The 12,005-nt window shown below is 46.6% G+C and overlaps 1 protein-coding gene across 1 annotated transcript in view; it reads left to right on the forward strand.

Annotated features, from left to right (window-relative positions):
- Positions 1-3,999, forward strand: part of LOC144783338 (maestro heat-like repeat-containing protein family member 1) — a 112,869-nt gene extending 108,870 nt beyond the window's left edge. Inside the window, exon 18 of the mRNA XM_078662363.1 lies at positions 3,398-3,999. The gene's annotated coding sequence lies outside the window, so the exon portion shown is untranslated. The remainder of the gene's footprint in view (positions 1-3,397) is intronic.
- Positions 4,000-12,005: the final 8,006 nt, after the last annotated feature.

The following is a 12,005-nucleotide window of genomic DNA, read 5'->3' on the forward strand; positions in this document are numbered from 1 at the left end:
GCCAAGATATAGTATCAAACAATTTGTCAATTTATAAATCTCCATTGGTTGGATAGTGCCCAAGAACAAGGGTTAAGTGATAGGTGAGGATAGTGCAAGTAGGGAAAGTGACATAAAAATCAGAACAGGATCTGATACATTTGCATATGTATTGAAATGCTCAAGAGACAATAAATCAAGACAATCACTCAAAACGCATGCCCCACATAGTACAAATTATTTAACATTGTTAAATGGGGGCTGGAGAGCAGGAAAGTGTTGTCGACGTTTCGACCCTCAGAAGAAGCAGGACTTATTGAACCCTTGCAATGGGGTCTTCATCAGGACGGGTATTGGGACTAGCAACCTATTAATGTCAAAAATAGAGGAGTGTAAATTAATGACCCCAGTGTGGAGCATGGACAATCATTGAGACAATTTAGTTATTTGGCACACATTGAAAAGAAGAGAGCAAACCAAGTAATTCGGGGCTCATCATCTTATCATCACATAGGGAAAAACCTCCATGAAGACGGAATTGATCTAGATAAAGTAAACATATAGGGCAAACGTATTTAATACTAATTTGATAGACAAGGAAAGGCTGCATCATCAATGCTGGATGTGCACCACATGAGACTTACATCTGAGTGAATTCAAAAACGGGGCAGGCGTCGAGGAGTAGGTCAGGAGCAGCCCCGGGACGTTGGGCAATGGATTCCACGAATCAATCTAAAACAGTAGGAAGACTACATCAGGGAAAAGCATACTCGGGGCTAGGAGAAGAGTCTTATGACTGGTAGCGAGGCTTACCGTAATCCTAGGTGTGATATACGGTTGTCCCCATAAGTGCGACAGACATCTCAATGAATTCCCAAAGGGGGGGGGGGCGCGCGCGCGTCGAGGTGTAGGTCAGGAGCAGCCCGGGGACGCTGGGCAGAGGATTGCACAAATCAATCTAAAGAATAAGGAGACTACATCAGGGAAGGACGAACCCAAGATTAGGTTAAAAGTATTGTGGCTGGTTCTGAGACCATAGCTTACCGTAATTCTGGGTAGAGCGAGCGCTGTGAATGAATCAATGGTCACCCGCTAAGGAGAATCAAGGACAAGTAATCAATACCAGCACTGGCAGAGTCATTTAGCAGTTGTACAGTTGCAATGCGGAAAAACCGACAGAGCAGCCGTGAGACATATCGAGTGAGGAGTCGGGTCCGGCGTCTTCACAGTAAGCTGGAGGCTGACCGGCGCGTTTCCTGTTAAAGTCGTTACCGTGGTAATCCGATCAGGTGACCAAGAAATGCGGTCGATATGGTAGAAAGACTCAGCAGCAAATGTGCTGCGTGGCTAGAGCTGGGGATAGGATTCCATAAATACTCACAGCTGTGGGGTGATTAAAATAAGTCAATGCTAAACTGAAAAATTATTAAGACATTGTTATATTGTGATGACAAGGGAATTTGTCAAAGGTCTACAAGCAGCTGGGAATGCGAGGCTTATTTAAATAATATCGTCAGTCGGAAGGGCCAACAGGTACACCTTCCAATTTCATAGCAGCATGAAGTATCATCCTTGGGCTGCATATATCCACGATTTAATGGAATACATGTATATACTGTTGGCTGACCTACACCTACACCTCGTCTCAATAATTAATGGGATGCCCTTCCGACTGACGATATTATTTAAATAAGCCTCGCATTCCCAGCTGCTTGTAGACCTTTGACAAATTCCCTTGTCATCACAATATAACAATGTCTTAATAATTTTTCAGTTTAGCATTGACTTATTTTAATCACCCCACAGCTGTGAGTATTAATGGAATCCTATCCCCAGCTCTAGCCACGCAGCACATTTGCTGATGAGTCTTTCTACCATATCGACCGCATTTCTTGGTCACCTGATCGGATTACCACGGTAACGACTTTAACAGGAAACGCGCCGGTCAGCCTCCAGCTTACTGTGAAGACGCCGGACCCGACTCCTCACTCGGTATGTCTCACGGCTGCTCTGTCGGTTTTTCCGCATTGCAACTGTACAACTGCTAAATGACTCTGCCCGTGCTGGTATTGATTACTTGTCCTTGATTCTCCTTAGCGGGTGACCATTGATTCATTCACAGCGCTCGCGCACTAATGGGGACGACAATATTACCTACCCAGAATTACGGTAAGCTATGGTCTCAGAACCAGCCACAATACTTTTAACCTAATCTTGGGTTCGTCCTTCCCTGATGTAGTCTCCTTATTCTTTAGATTGATTTGTGCAATCCTCTGCCCAGCGTCCCCGGGCTGCTCCTGACCTACACCTCACGCGCGCCCGCCCCCCCCCCCTTGTGAATTCATTGAGATGTCTGTCGCACTTATGGGGACAACCGTATATCACACCTAGGATTACGGTAAGCCTCGCTACCAGTCATAAGACTCTTCTCCTAGCCCCGAGTACGCTTTTCCCTGATGTAGTCTCCCTACTGTTTTAGATTGATTCGTGGAATCCATTGCCCAACGTCCCCGGGCTGCTCCTGACCTACGCCTTGACGCCTGCCCCGTTTTTGAATTCACTCAGATGTAAGTCTCATGTGGTGCACATCCAGCATTGATGATGCAGCCTTTCCTTGTCTATCAAATTAGTATTAAATACGTTTGCCCTATATGTTTACTTTATCTAGATCAATTCCGTCTTCATGGAGGTTTTTCCCTATGTGATGATAAGATGATGAGCCCCGAATTACTTGGTATGCTCTCTTCTTTTCAATGTGTGCCAAATAACTAAATTGTCTCAATGATTGTCCATGCTCCACACTGGGGTCATTAATTTACACTCCTCTATTTTTGACATTAATAGGTTGCTAGTCCCAATACCCGTCCTGATGAAGACCCCATTGCAAGGGTTCAATAAGTCCTGCTTCTTCTGAGGGTCGAAACGTCGACAACACTTTCCTGCTCTCCAGGCCCTATTTAACAATGTTACATAATTTGTACTATGTGGGGCATGCGTTCTGAGTGATTGTCTTGATTGATTGTCTCTTGAGCATTTCAATACATATGCAAATGTATCAGATCCTGTTCTAATTTATATGTCACTTTCCCTACTTGCACTATCCTCACCTATCACTTAACCCTTGTTCTTGGGCACTATCCAACCAATGGAGATTTATAAATTGACAAATTGTTTGATACTATATCTTGGCTTCATCTACTTTGTGATTAAAACATTGTAGATTCATTAAGTGTATTATTATTTGTGTTTATCTTTTATCTATTAGCTCATTCTCACTGGGACCCCCCTCTCTCATTACCTCATATAACCCAGGTCCCAGCGACTTCAATTGGGTACAAACCCCCCCTCTCTATACCGCACTGTAAGGATGGACAATTGCCTACTTGACCTATCTGACCATGTACCTTTCAAATTCCAGGTACCTGCCTAAGTGCCATCGCTTTGACCTTTGTTTCGGACCACTGTGGCTGATATCACCGATAGCATTTATTGAGGATCCCTCACCATCTCCCTGTCTGATAAGCACTCAGAGCTGAAACACCATATCCCACCAGAGGACATGCAGAGAACCATTAGAAATCATTGAACAGTAAAGCTTCACTAGCCATAGAGAAACACGAAGATTCGACTTTTGTGATTTGGTGAAGGATGATGACCCTATCTCAGGAGTACGGTTGAGGATCACCTTGAATGACAACGAAGTTTTGCTTTCTCCGGTCTCGGGCTCCTACATCAAATAATTAACTGATATCAGTCTGGACACGTTGGTTCATCACAACCTGAGCAATATTAAGCAGTTGTAAATAGTTATTGTACAGCCATGATGAATTTTAAATTGCCTACTATTTGTAATGTGGATCGGACTCTTTGAAATATATTTGTATTGCGAATGTTGTTTCCCAGACCCACTGAATATAAACATTGTACATTGTTTGTATGTAATCTATTTTTAGGGCCCTTTGCAGTAAATATATATATATTTTTTAAATAAATCACTCTTGCCTTTAATGAGAACTCTCATATATTCTTGGCTACACAGTAATCCTTCAAGATCGAGTTTCAAAACTAAGTAGGTGTGGGGCCCATTGCATCACTATTATTCACTCATTGAAAATCACTCTCAGCAAGGTTTTTCTATGCAGAATTTAAGATTTGGATTAAACATGTTTCTTCAATCACATTCAAAAGTTTGAAACACAGGGACCCACTGATCTTTGTCTATTAATTCACTTGGGTCAGTCCTGTGCAGGGGAAGCAATATGAAATAAAGAATTCGTTTCATTAGCCTGGGGGGTAAACTGCTCCACTCGCGGGGTTTGCAGAGTTTTCCCCACTCTGCTCTCCGCACAGAGTGCAGAGTTTCGAAACAACTCTGTGTAGTAGCATGGAACTGAGATTTTCCTCTCGGGTGGGTTGCCACTCTAATTTGGCAAGAGCAAGCTAGGAAAATCCACTGCTAGACTATCTCCCGGGGAGATTTCTCAACACGGGCGGTCACAGCAGGTGATTACCGCTCACATTGAGAAGCCTGCCACTTGCGTTGAGAAAGCTGCCACTCAAGTAGAACATCAGCTCAAGGGGCAGAAGGAAGCTGTACCCTCTTGTGCTGCAGGTGGTGCCATGTGTGCTGTAATAATCCCAGTACGAAACATCTGTAGCATGACTTAACTCACTCCGCCGCATGCAGAGTTCAGCGGAACACAGTGGAGTTTTTTATGACCTCGTGAACTCCGCCCAGGCCTACTAATTTGCCCCTTGTTTATGTAAACGCTTATGCCAGCAATTAAAAAGCCATGAAGAACCTAGGAAATCACATTTACACAAATGACCATAAAAACAATCAATGTTGATTACATTTATTAATGGTCTTCAACTATTTTCAACCCTCATCACAATTAAGGGTGTTTCAATGGACAAAAATAATCTCACTCTTTGAATTGTTAGGCAGTATCCTTGAGCAGGGTAATGGGCACATACATCTTTCTTGGGACAATTGTTTTAAAAATTGACCTCAAATGACTTTTTCTACTCTTGACTCATTCTAAGAAGAAGGCAGAGATGTAACTGAGGGTCATATGGCTTCTCTGGCATTGGTCAGAGACAAGGTAATTAGTAAACAACCCCCAGTTGCTGTCTGTCTCAAAATGTCCTTTGGGAGAGAGAATTTGCTTGTTGTTTTGTAAAAGTGGGAGGGATAGAATTAAATGTGCAGGATGAGGGTTTGGTGCTTTTTATGGCAGACTGAATTCAGCACTCTCTAGAACGGATTTCTTTCCTTGCGATGCACCGCGTTACTTCATCTTTACTTGAGGTATGAAAACTCATATTATTGGGGATAGTGCCTCACTAAAGTCCCATACCAACTGCCTTTTGGGGTACAAGTCTTTAAGGCCTAAGTAGGATAGCTTGATTCTAGTGGCTGAAAGTCCGAAACCGGTCCTAGGATGCTTGTTTCCAGTCCAGGGAGGACCTGGCTTGGCAGTTCGAGCTGGACTGTTCCCATGGGGCACAGGGTCAAAACTGATTTGCATATGGCTGGGTTCAAACTGGAATGGCATGGTGAAAAAAAAAAAAAAACGATGCACTTATGCCCTGATCTCTGTACTGGGGTGAATGTATGACATTGTTCTGCATTCTGTCCATCAACTGTTGTTTTTGCATTTGTCACCCCCGAGTGAAACGGGTATGCTCAGACGTGAGTTCCGTGCTCTCCATGCCACTGGAATCAAGCTATCCTGGCTGATGAGGGCTGAAAGGCCGAAACCGGTCCTAGGATGCTTCTTTCCAGTCCATGGAGGACCTGGCTTGGCAGTTTGGGCTGGACTGTTCCCATGGGGCACAGGGTCAAGACTGATTTGCATATGGCTATGTGTGAACTGGAATGGCACAGTGAGCAAAAAAACGATGGATTTAGGCCCAGATCTCTGTACTGTTATGAATGTATGACATTGTTCTGCATTCTCTCCATCAACTGTTGTTTTTGCATTTGTCACCCTTATCCATCAGGGTTTGTTAAGTGTAACAGATATAAAAGAAACCTCAATGTTACTAAATCGTGACTGATGAAGTAAATATTCCCCAGAAAGTGCATCCTGTGGTTACAGCCTACTTGGCAGGGAATAGAGTTACTACTGACAGAAGAAGAAGTCATATTCATTCCAGGGACATGTTCACTCGTTAAATCTATTATTAATGGGTAGCTGTAGCTGCAGCCGATGATAACACATGATGAAAAAAAAATACTTGCTATTATACCTGCCCAAATTACCAATGCAAAGAGCTTCTCTTAACATATTCAGAGCATATTAAGTGAAATCAAGGAGGGTTACCACATGTCATGGAGCCAGGGTGGGCGAGTCCATTAATGTTACCTGTCAGCAATGCCCAGCATTAGTAGAATACACCTCTCACCTACCAAGAGACCAACAGTAATTATTGGTCGGCAAAGACATTCTACAAGAGATTATACAAGTTTACTGACAGCTGAGACAATATGTATTACATGAACTGAGACTGCAGCAGGCCCACTATACTTGTTACTCCTACCCCGATTAATCCACTGACTATAACTTACAGGGCAAAATGAGATGTCTCTTAGGTAGCCTTTAAGACAAGTTGTATCATTTTTAGGCGGCCCAAGACAGAAAATTGTTACTGATCTTAATTTATAACAATGAGAGCCTTTTACCAATGGCGTCCTGTGGCTAAGCTTACAGATGAACCAAAAAATGAGCAACAAGTATACCCTTTTAACACTAGGCCCTCAGGGTAGAGAAGTTGAGCAGACCAAGGCTTGTCAGGGAAATGGTCAATCGAACAATCAATCAGGATTTATAAAGCATGGCTAATCACCTGATAGAGTATTCATGGGCCTGCAGGCCCCACAGGCTTATTCGACCAGCCAGGTCTTGAGAGCCATTTGAAATTCTGAAAGTGAGGTGATTGTCCGGAGGTATGTGGAGAGGCTATTCCAGGTCTCTGCTGCGATGTGTGAGAAGTAGTGTCCTCTACTTCAGCAGATACAGGCAGTACGGGCAAGTGAAAGGGGGGCAGAACGTGGTGTTCTTTTTTTAAACTTTTTTTATTGGCATTTTGAATCAACTTACTCATAATTGGCACATCACAGGTAATTTTCCACCACATCAAGCACCTCCCCGCCCCTCCGCCCCTCATCCATTTCAGTGGTATTGCATACAGCAATTCAACATTGTCCATTCCTAGCCCATCAAACACCAAGTCCCTACATGTGGCATCCTTCAAGGGGGGTCCCTTAGGTCCCAGTGTCATGCACCACAAGCCGTGGACCACAGCAAACATCCTAGCCTATGTGCCCAGAAGCGTTTCAATCAATCCCCAATCCCACATCAAATCCATGGTACTTCCTCCATTTCCCCCAAACCTTATGAAACTTTTGGGGGCAGCCCATAGCTTTATATGTCACTCTTTCTGCCGCCATGTACATGTCCATTCCCCTCCGTCAATCTCCCACCTTTGGAGGTAATTGTGCTCCCCATGCTCGTGCTAAATCTCTCTTTGCCACTACTAGCGCCAGCAAGGCAAAGATCAGGTGCGGGCGAGTCAGACCTATCTCCATGGTTATTCCCAGTAACACAAACTTAGGGTCCATCGGTAACGTCACCTCCAAAATCTTACTCAGCTTACCCAAGATACGTGTCCAATAAGTGGTTATGATGCAGAGCTCCCACAGGGTTTGGAAAAATGTACCCTGGGGGAGTCCGCATCTCAAGCAGCAAGGGTCACTAGCCCTGCCTATGCGGTCCATTCTAACCCTGTCATAATAGACCCTGTGCAGTATTTTGTATTGGATGAGACAAAGTCGGGTTTTGATCGCTACCTCCCTGTGGTGCATCAGGGCCGCCTCCCAGTCTACGGTGTCCATGTCGCCCACGTCCCGCTCCCAGATTGTCCTCAGTTTCCCTAACCCGTCCGGTGCATTATTGTTCAGCGTTTGATAAGTCAAGTATACAAGTTTATTGGGGACTTGTTCTTGTAATAGTCGACCCTCCATGGCGGCATACTCCGGTAGTGGAGATGTTAACGCTACCTCCACCTTCCAGGCATGACGCAAACGCGCATATTTGAAGAACTGCGCTGGGGTCAGCCCATATTCCGCCCTTAGGGAGTCATGCATCTTAAGGAGTCATACGTCTTAAGCTCTCCTTTTACCACTAGGTCTCCGAGCGTTGAAATCCTTATGGTGTCCCACCGGTAAGTTTGTGCAGCTCTTTCAGCCACGTACAGGTCCAGATCGGTGTCGGCTTGGTCGGTTTGTGTGTCCATCCCATCATCTTCGTCGGGCCCATACATCTAAGGTAATCTGTGTGGCCGGTAGCAGCCGTCGCCTCCCAGTTCCCCCGTATAAATAGTGCAAACTGGTGCGGTGTGTCATGGAGGCCCTCTCTAGCCTATAGGTTGGGTGTCTGCCGGTGCATGTAGCCATTCATTTATTGGTGCAAGATGCTCCGCCCAGTAATAGGTCTCTATATCCGGCAGGGAGATCCCCCCATTGTATTGAGTTCATCGGAGTGTAGTTAGGGCTATTCTAGGTTGCTTCCCTAGCCATATGAGGGCGCGCAGTTCGGCATGAATTGTGTGAATTGTCTGGTGGGGTAGGGGAAAATATTCATTCTGAGGGGCATACAGAAATCATGGTAGTGTAATCATTTTGAACTTTGCCGCTCGGCCTCAGATCGTCAGAGGTAGGGACTTCCATCAGAGGGCGTCTTCTGCAAAGTTCTTACTTACCCTAAGTATGTTCTTTTGATAGGAAACTTGTTTGTCGGTTGCCAGGTGGACCCCCAGGTATTTAAATCCAGACTAGGTGACCTGTAGGGCTCCCGGTAGTGGGGGCCAATCTTCTTCGGGCGTGGGCTATATAGAATCTGATTTGTGCCAGTTTATCTTGTAACCTGAGAGGGAGCCATATTTGTCTAGAAGTTCAAACAGCGTCGGAATCGTAATCGTCGGCTGTGTCACGTGTAGGAAGATATCGTCTACATATAACAAAATGTTCTCCTCATGGAGGTCCGCCTGTGTGATTCGGAAGCCGTGCACCCCCTCTGCTTGACGGATATCACATGCCACTATTTTGACTGTGAGGGCGAACAGTAGCGGGGAAAGGGGGCAGTACTGGCGAATCCCCCTCCGAACGGGGAAATCTTCCGACATTACACCATTGATTTGTACCCGGGCCCTAGGATCCGTGTACAATAGACCTACCCATCTTCGAAAATTGGGGACGACACCGAACGTGATCAATATTGCTTCCAAAAAGGGCCAGTGGACCGCATCAAACACCTTATCGGCATCTAGGGAGAGGAACATATGTGGGTCTTTCCTGTGTTGTACCTCCATAAGCCAGTTATGGATCAGTCAGAGGTTTTGCCTTGTCGCCCTATCCGGTAGGAACCTCGTCTGGTCCTGGTGCACCAATCCGGAGATCACCTGGCGTAAGCGGAGGGCCAGAACCGTAGCCAGCAGCTTGGCCTCCACATTGAGGAGAGATCGGTCTATACTACTCACAGGCTTCTGGAGGCCTGCCCTGTTTATATATCAGTACAATTGTGGCCATTCTCAGGTCTGGCGGGAGCTCACAGTCTTGGGCTGCGTCTCCATACATCACCAGAAGGTGGGGAATTAAAAGGTCAGCTCCTTTCTTAAAGAATTCCGCTGGAAGCCCATTTGGGCCTGGAGCCTTCCCTTCCCTGGCCGGAGCCTAGTTATCGCTTCCCTTATTTCCATGGCCGTGATATCGGCCTCAAGGGTTTCTTTGTCTTCCTCAGTTAAGACTGCGGTGTGGATCTCAGCCAGGTAGGCCGCTATGTCACCAGTATCTCCCAGGCCCCGAGCCGCATAAAAATCCAGAAAATAGGAGGCAAACGCCTGGGCTATCTGGGGGTCTCCCCTCTGCAATCGTCCCTGCCTATCAGTCACTCCCTCTACCCATCGTGCGTCTCTCTCTCTCTGAGACTCAGCCAAGCCAGGAGCTTCCCAGATTTGTCCCCGACGTCGTATAACCTGTGCAGGGTTGCAAGTGCCTGTGCCTTTGCCTTATTGGTGGCCAGGTCCCTATACTGTTGCTGCGGTTCTCTGTCAATCAAGTGCTGTCGTCCAAGGCCTAAAATTTTAGTTTCCAGTGCGCACAACTCCTCCTGGGCTTTCCGTTTCTCCCAGGAGTCCCTATTCTGTGCCTTATCTCGAAGGACCGTTTTGTAGGCTTCCCATAAGGTCACCCCTGACTGCACAGAGCCTAGATTTTCGGCAAAGTATACCTTTGTATCGGCCTGGATGCCCTGTAAGATCGTGTGGTTTTGTAGGTCCCATTGTGTCAGTCTCCAGCCCCCTGTCTGTGGTCGCGGCCTTCCTCCCAGCCAGACCAGCAAAGGCGAGTGGTCCGAAATACCCCGGGCTGGATACGCAGCTTCAGAAAGGGGGTTGGGAGCACACTGCCTCCCAGTACCAGCACAGTTTGCCCCATTGCATCCTTGTAAATGTAGTACACAGTTCAAACTTACTTCAAAATTAGCTGGAGTGTTTCACCAAAGTTGGCGCAGACATTGCTGTATATCTCTAGACACGTGTTTCTGGGTTGAGCCCGTCTTCAGTAGAGAGCAGCAGTATTAGAGAGCAACAAAAGAAAATCATCTGGGGTTGCTGGAAAGGCTGCCAAGTTCCTCTTAGGTCACAGTACCACTCACAGGCACACAGGTGCATCGGGAAAGCTCGTCAGCTTGCTGGCTCAAGGGAGCCTTTTAAACAGAAAGGGTGTTGGGACCACACTGCCTCACAGTCACAGCACAGTTTGCCCCATTGCATCCTGGTAAATGCAGTACACAGTTCAAACTTGCTTCAAAATTAGCTGGGGTTTTTCACCAACGTTGGTGCAGACATTGCTGTATATCTCTAGACACGTGTTTCTGGGTTGAGCCTGTCTTCAGTAGACAGCAGCAGTATTAGAGAGCAAAAAAATCATCTGGGGTTGCTGGAAATGCTGCCAAGTTCCTCTTAGGTCACAGTATCACTCACAGGCACACAGGTGCAGCTCCAAAGCTCATCAGCTTGCTGGCTCAAGGGAGCCTTTTAAACAGAAAGGGGGTTGGGAGCACACTGCCTCACAGTCCCAGCACAGTTTGCCCCATTGCATCCTAGTAAATGCAGTACACAGTTCAAACTTACTTCAAAATTAGCTGGAGTTTTTCACCAAAGTTGGTGCAGACATTGCTGTATATCTCTAGATCCGTGTTTCTGGGTTGAGCTCATCTTCAGTAGAGAGCAGCACTATTAGAGAGCAAAAAAAAAATCATCTGGGGTTGCTGGAAATGCTGCCAAGTTCCTCTTAGGTCACAGTACCACTCACAGGCACACAGGTGCATCTCCAAAGCTCGTCAGCTTGCTGGCTCAAGGGAGCCTTTTAAACAGAATGGGAGTTGCGAGCACACTGCCTCACAGTCCCAGCACAGTTTGCCCCATTGCATCTTGGTAAATGCAGTACACAGTACAAACTTACTTCAAAATTAGCTGGAGTTTTTCACCAAAGTTGGTGCAGATATTGCTGTATATCTCTAGACACATGTTTCTGGGTGGAGCCCGTCTTCAGTAGAGAGCAGCTGTATTAGAGAGCAAAAAAAATAATAATCGGTCGGCAGGGAAGATGGCGGCGGAGTAGGACGTGCTTCTGTGTCCCTCCGGCGCCACATGTACATTAGCTTTGTCCAGCACCCTCTTTAGGCCACCGGACACCTGCGATTTTGCCTCGCCTGATCTTCCCTTGCTGCACGGGGACGGCTGGTGGTTTCATTTTCGCCGGCCGACCTGGTATTTGCCATTACTGACAGTGCGGCCTGAAACGCGGCGGAGCCCGGCCTCCGGAGTAGACCCTGGCAGCGGGAGGCCCGAGTTGGATGCTGCGGCAAATCCGAGGTGCCACCGGGACGGAGGCTGGCGGATCCTGCGCTGATGTATGCTGAGACTGGTGAGAGGAAGCGCTGAGAGGAGCAGCGTCAGTG

This window comes from Lissotriton helveticus, chromosome 9, assembly GCF_964261635.1.
Source record: "Lissotriton helveticus chromosome 9, aLisHel1.1, whole genome shotgun sequence".
Taxonomy (NCBI): Eukaryota; Metazoa; Chordata; class Amphibia; order Caudata; family Salamandridae; genus Lissotriton; species Lissotriton helveticus.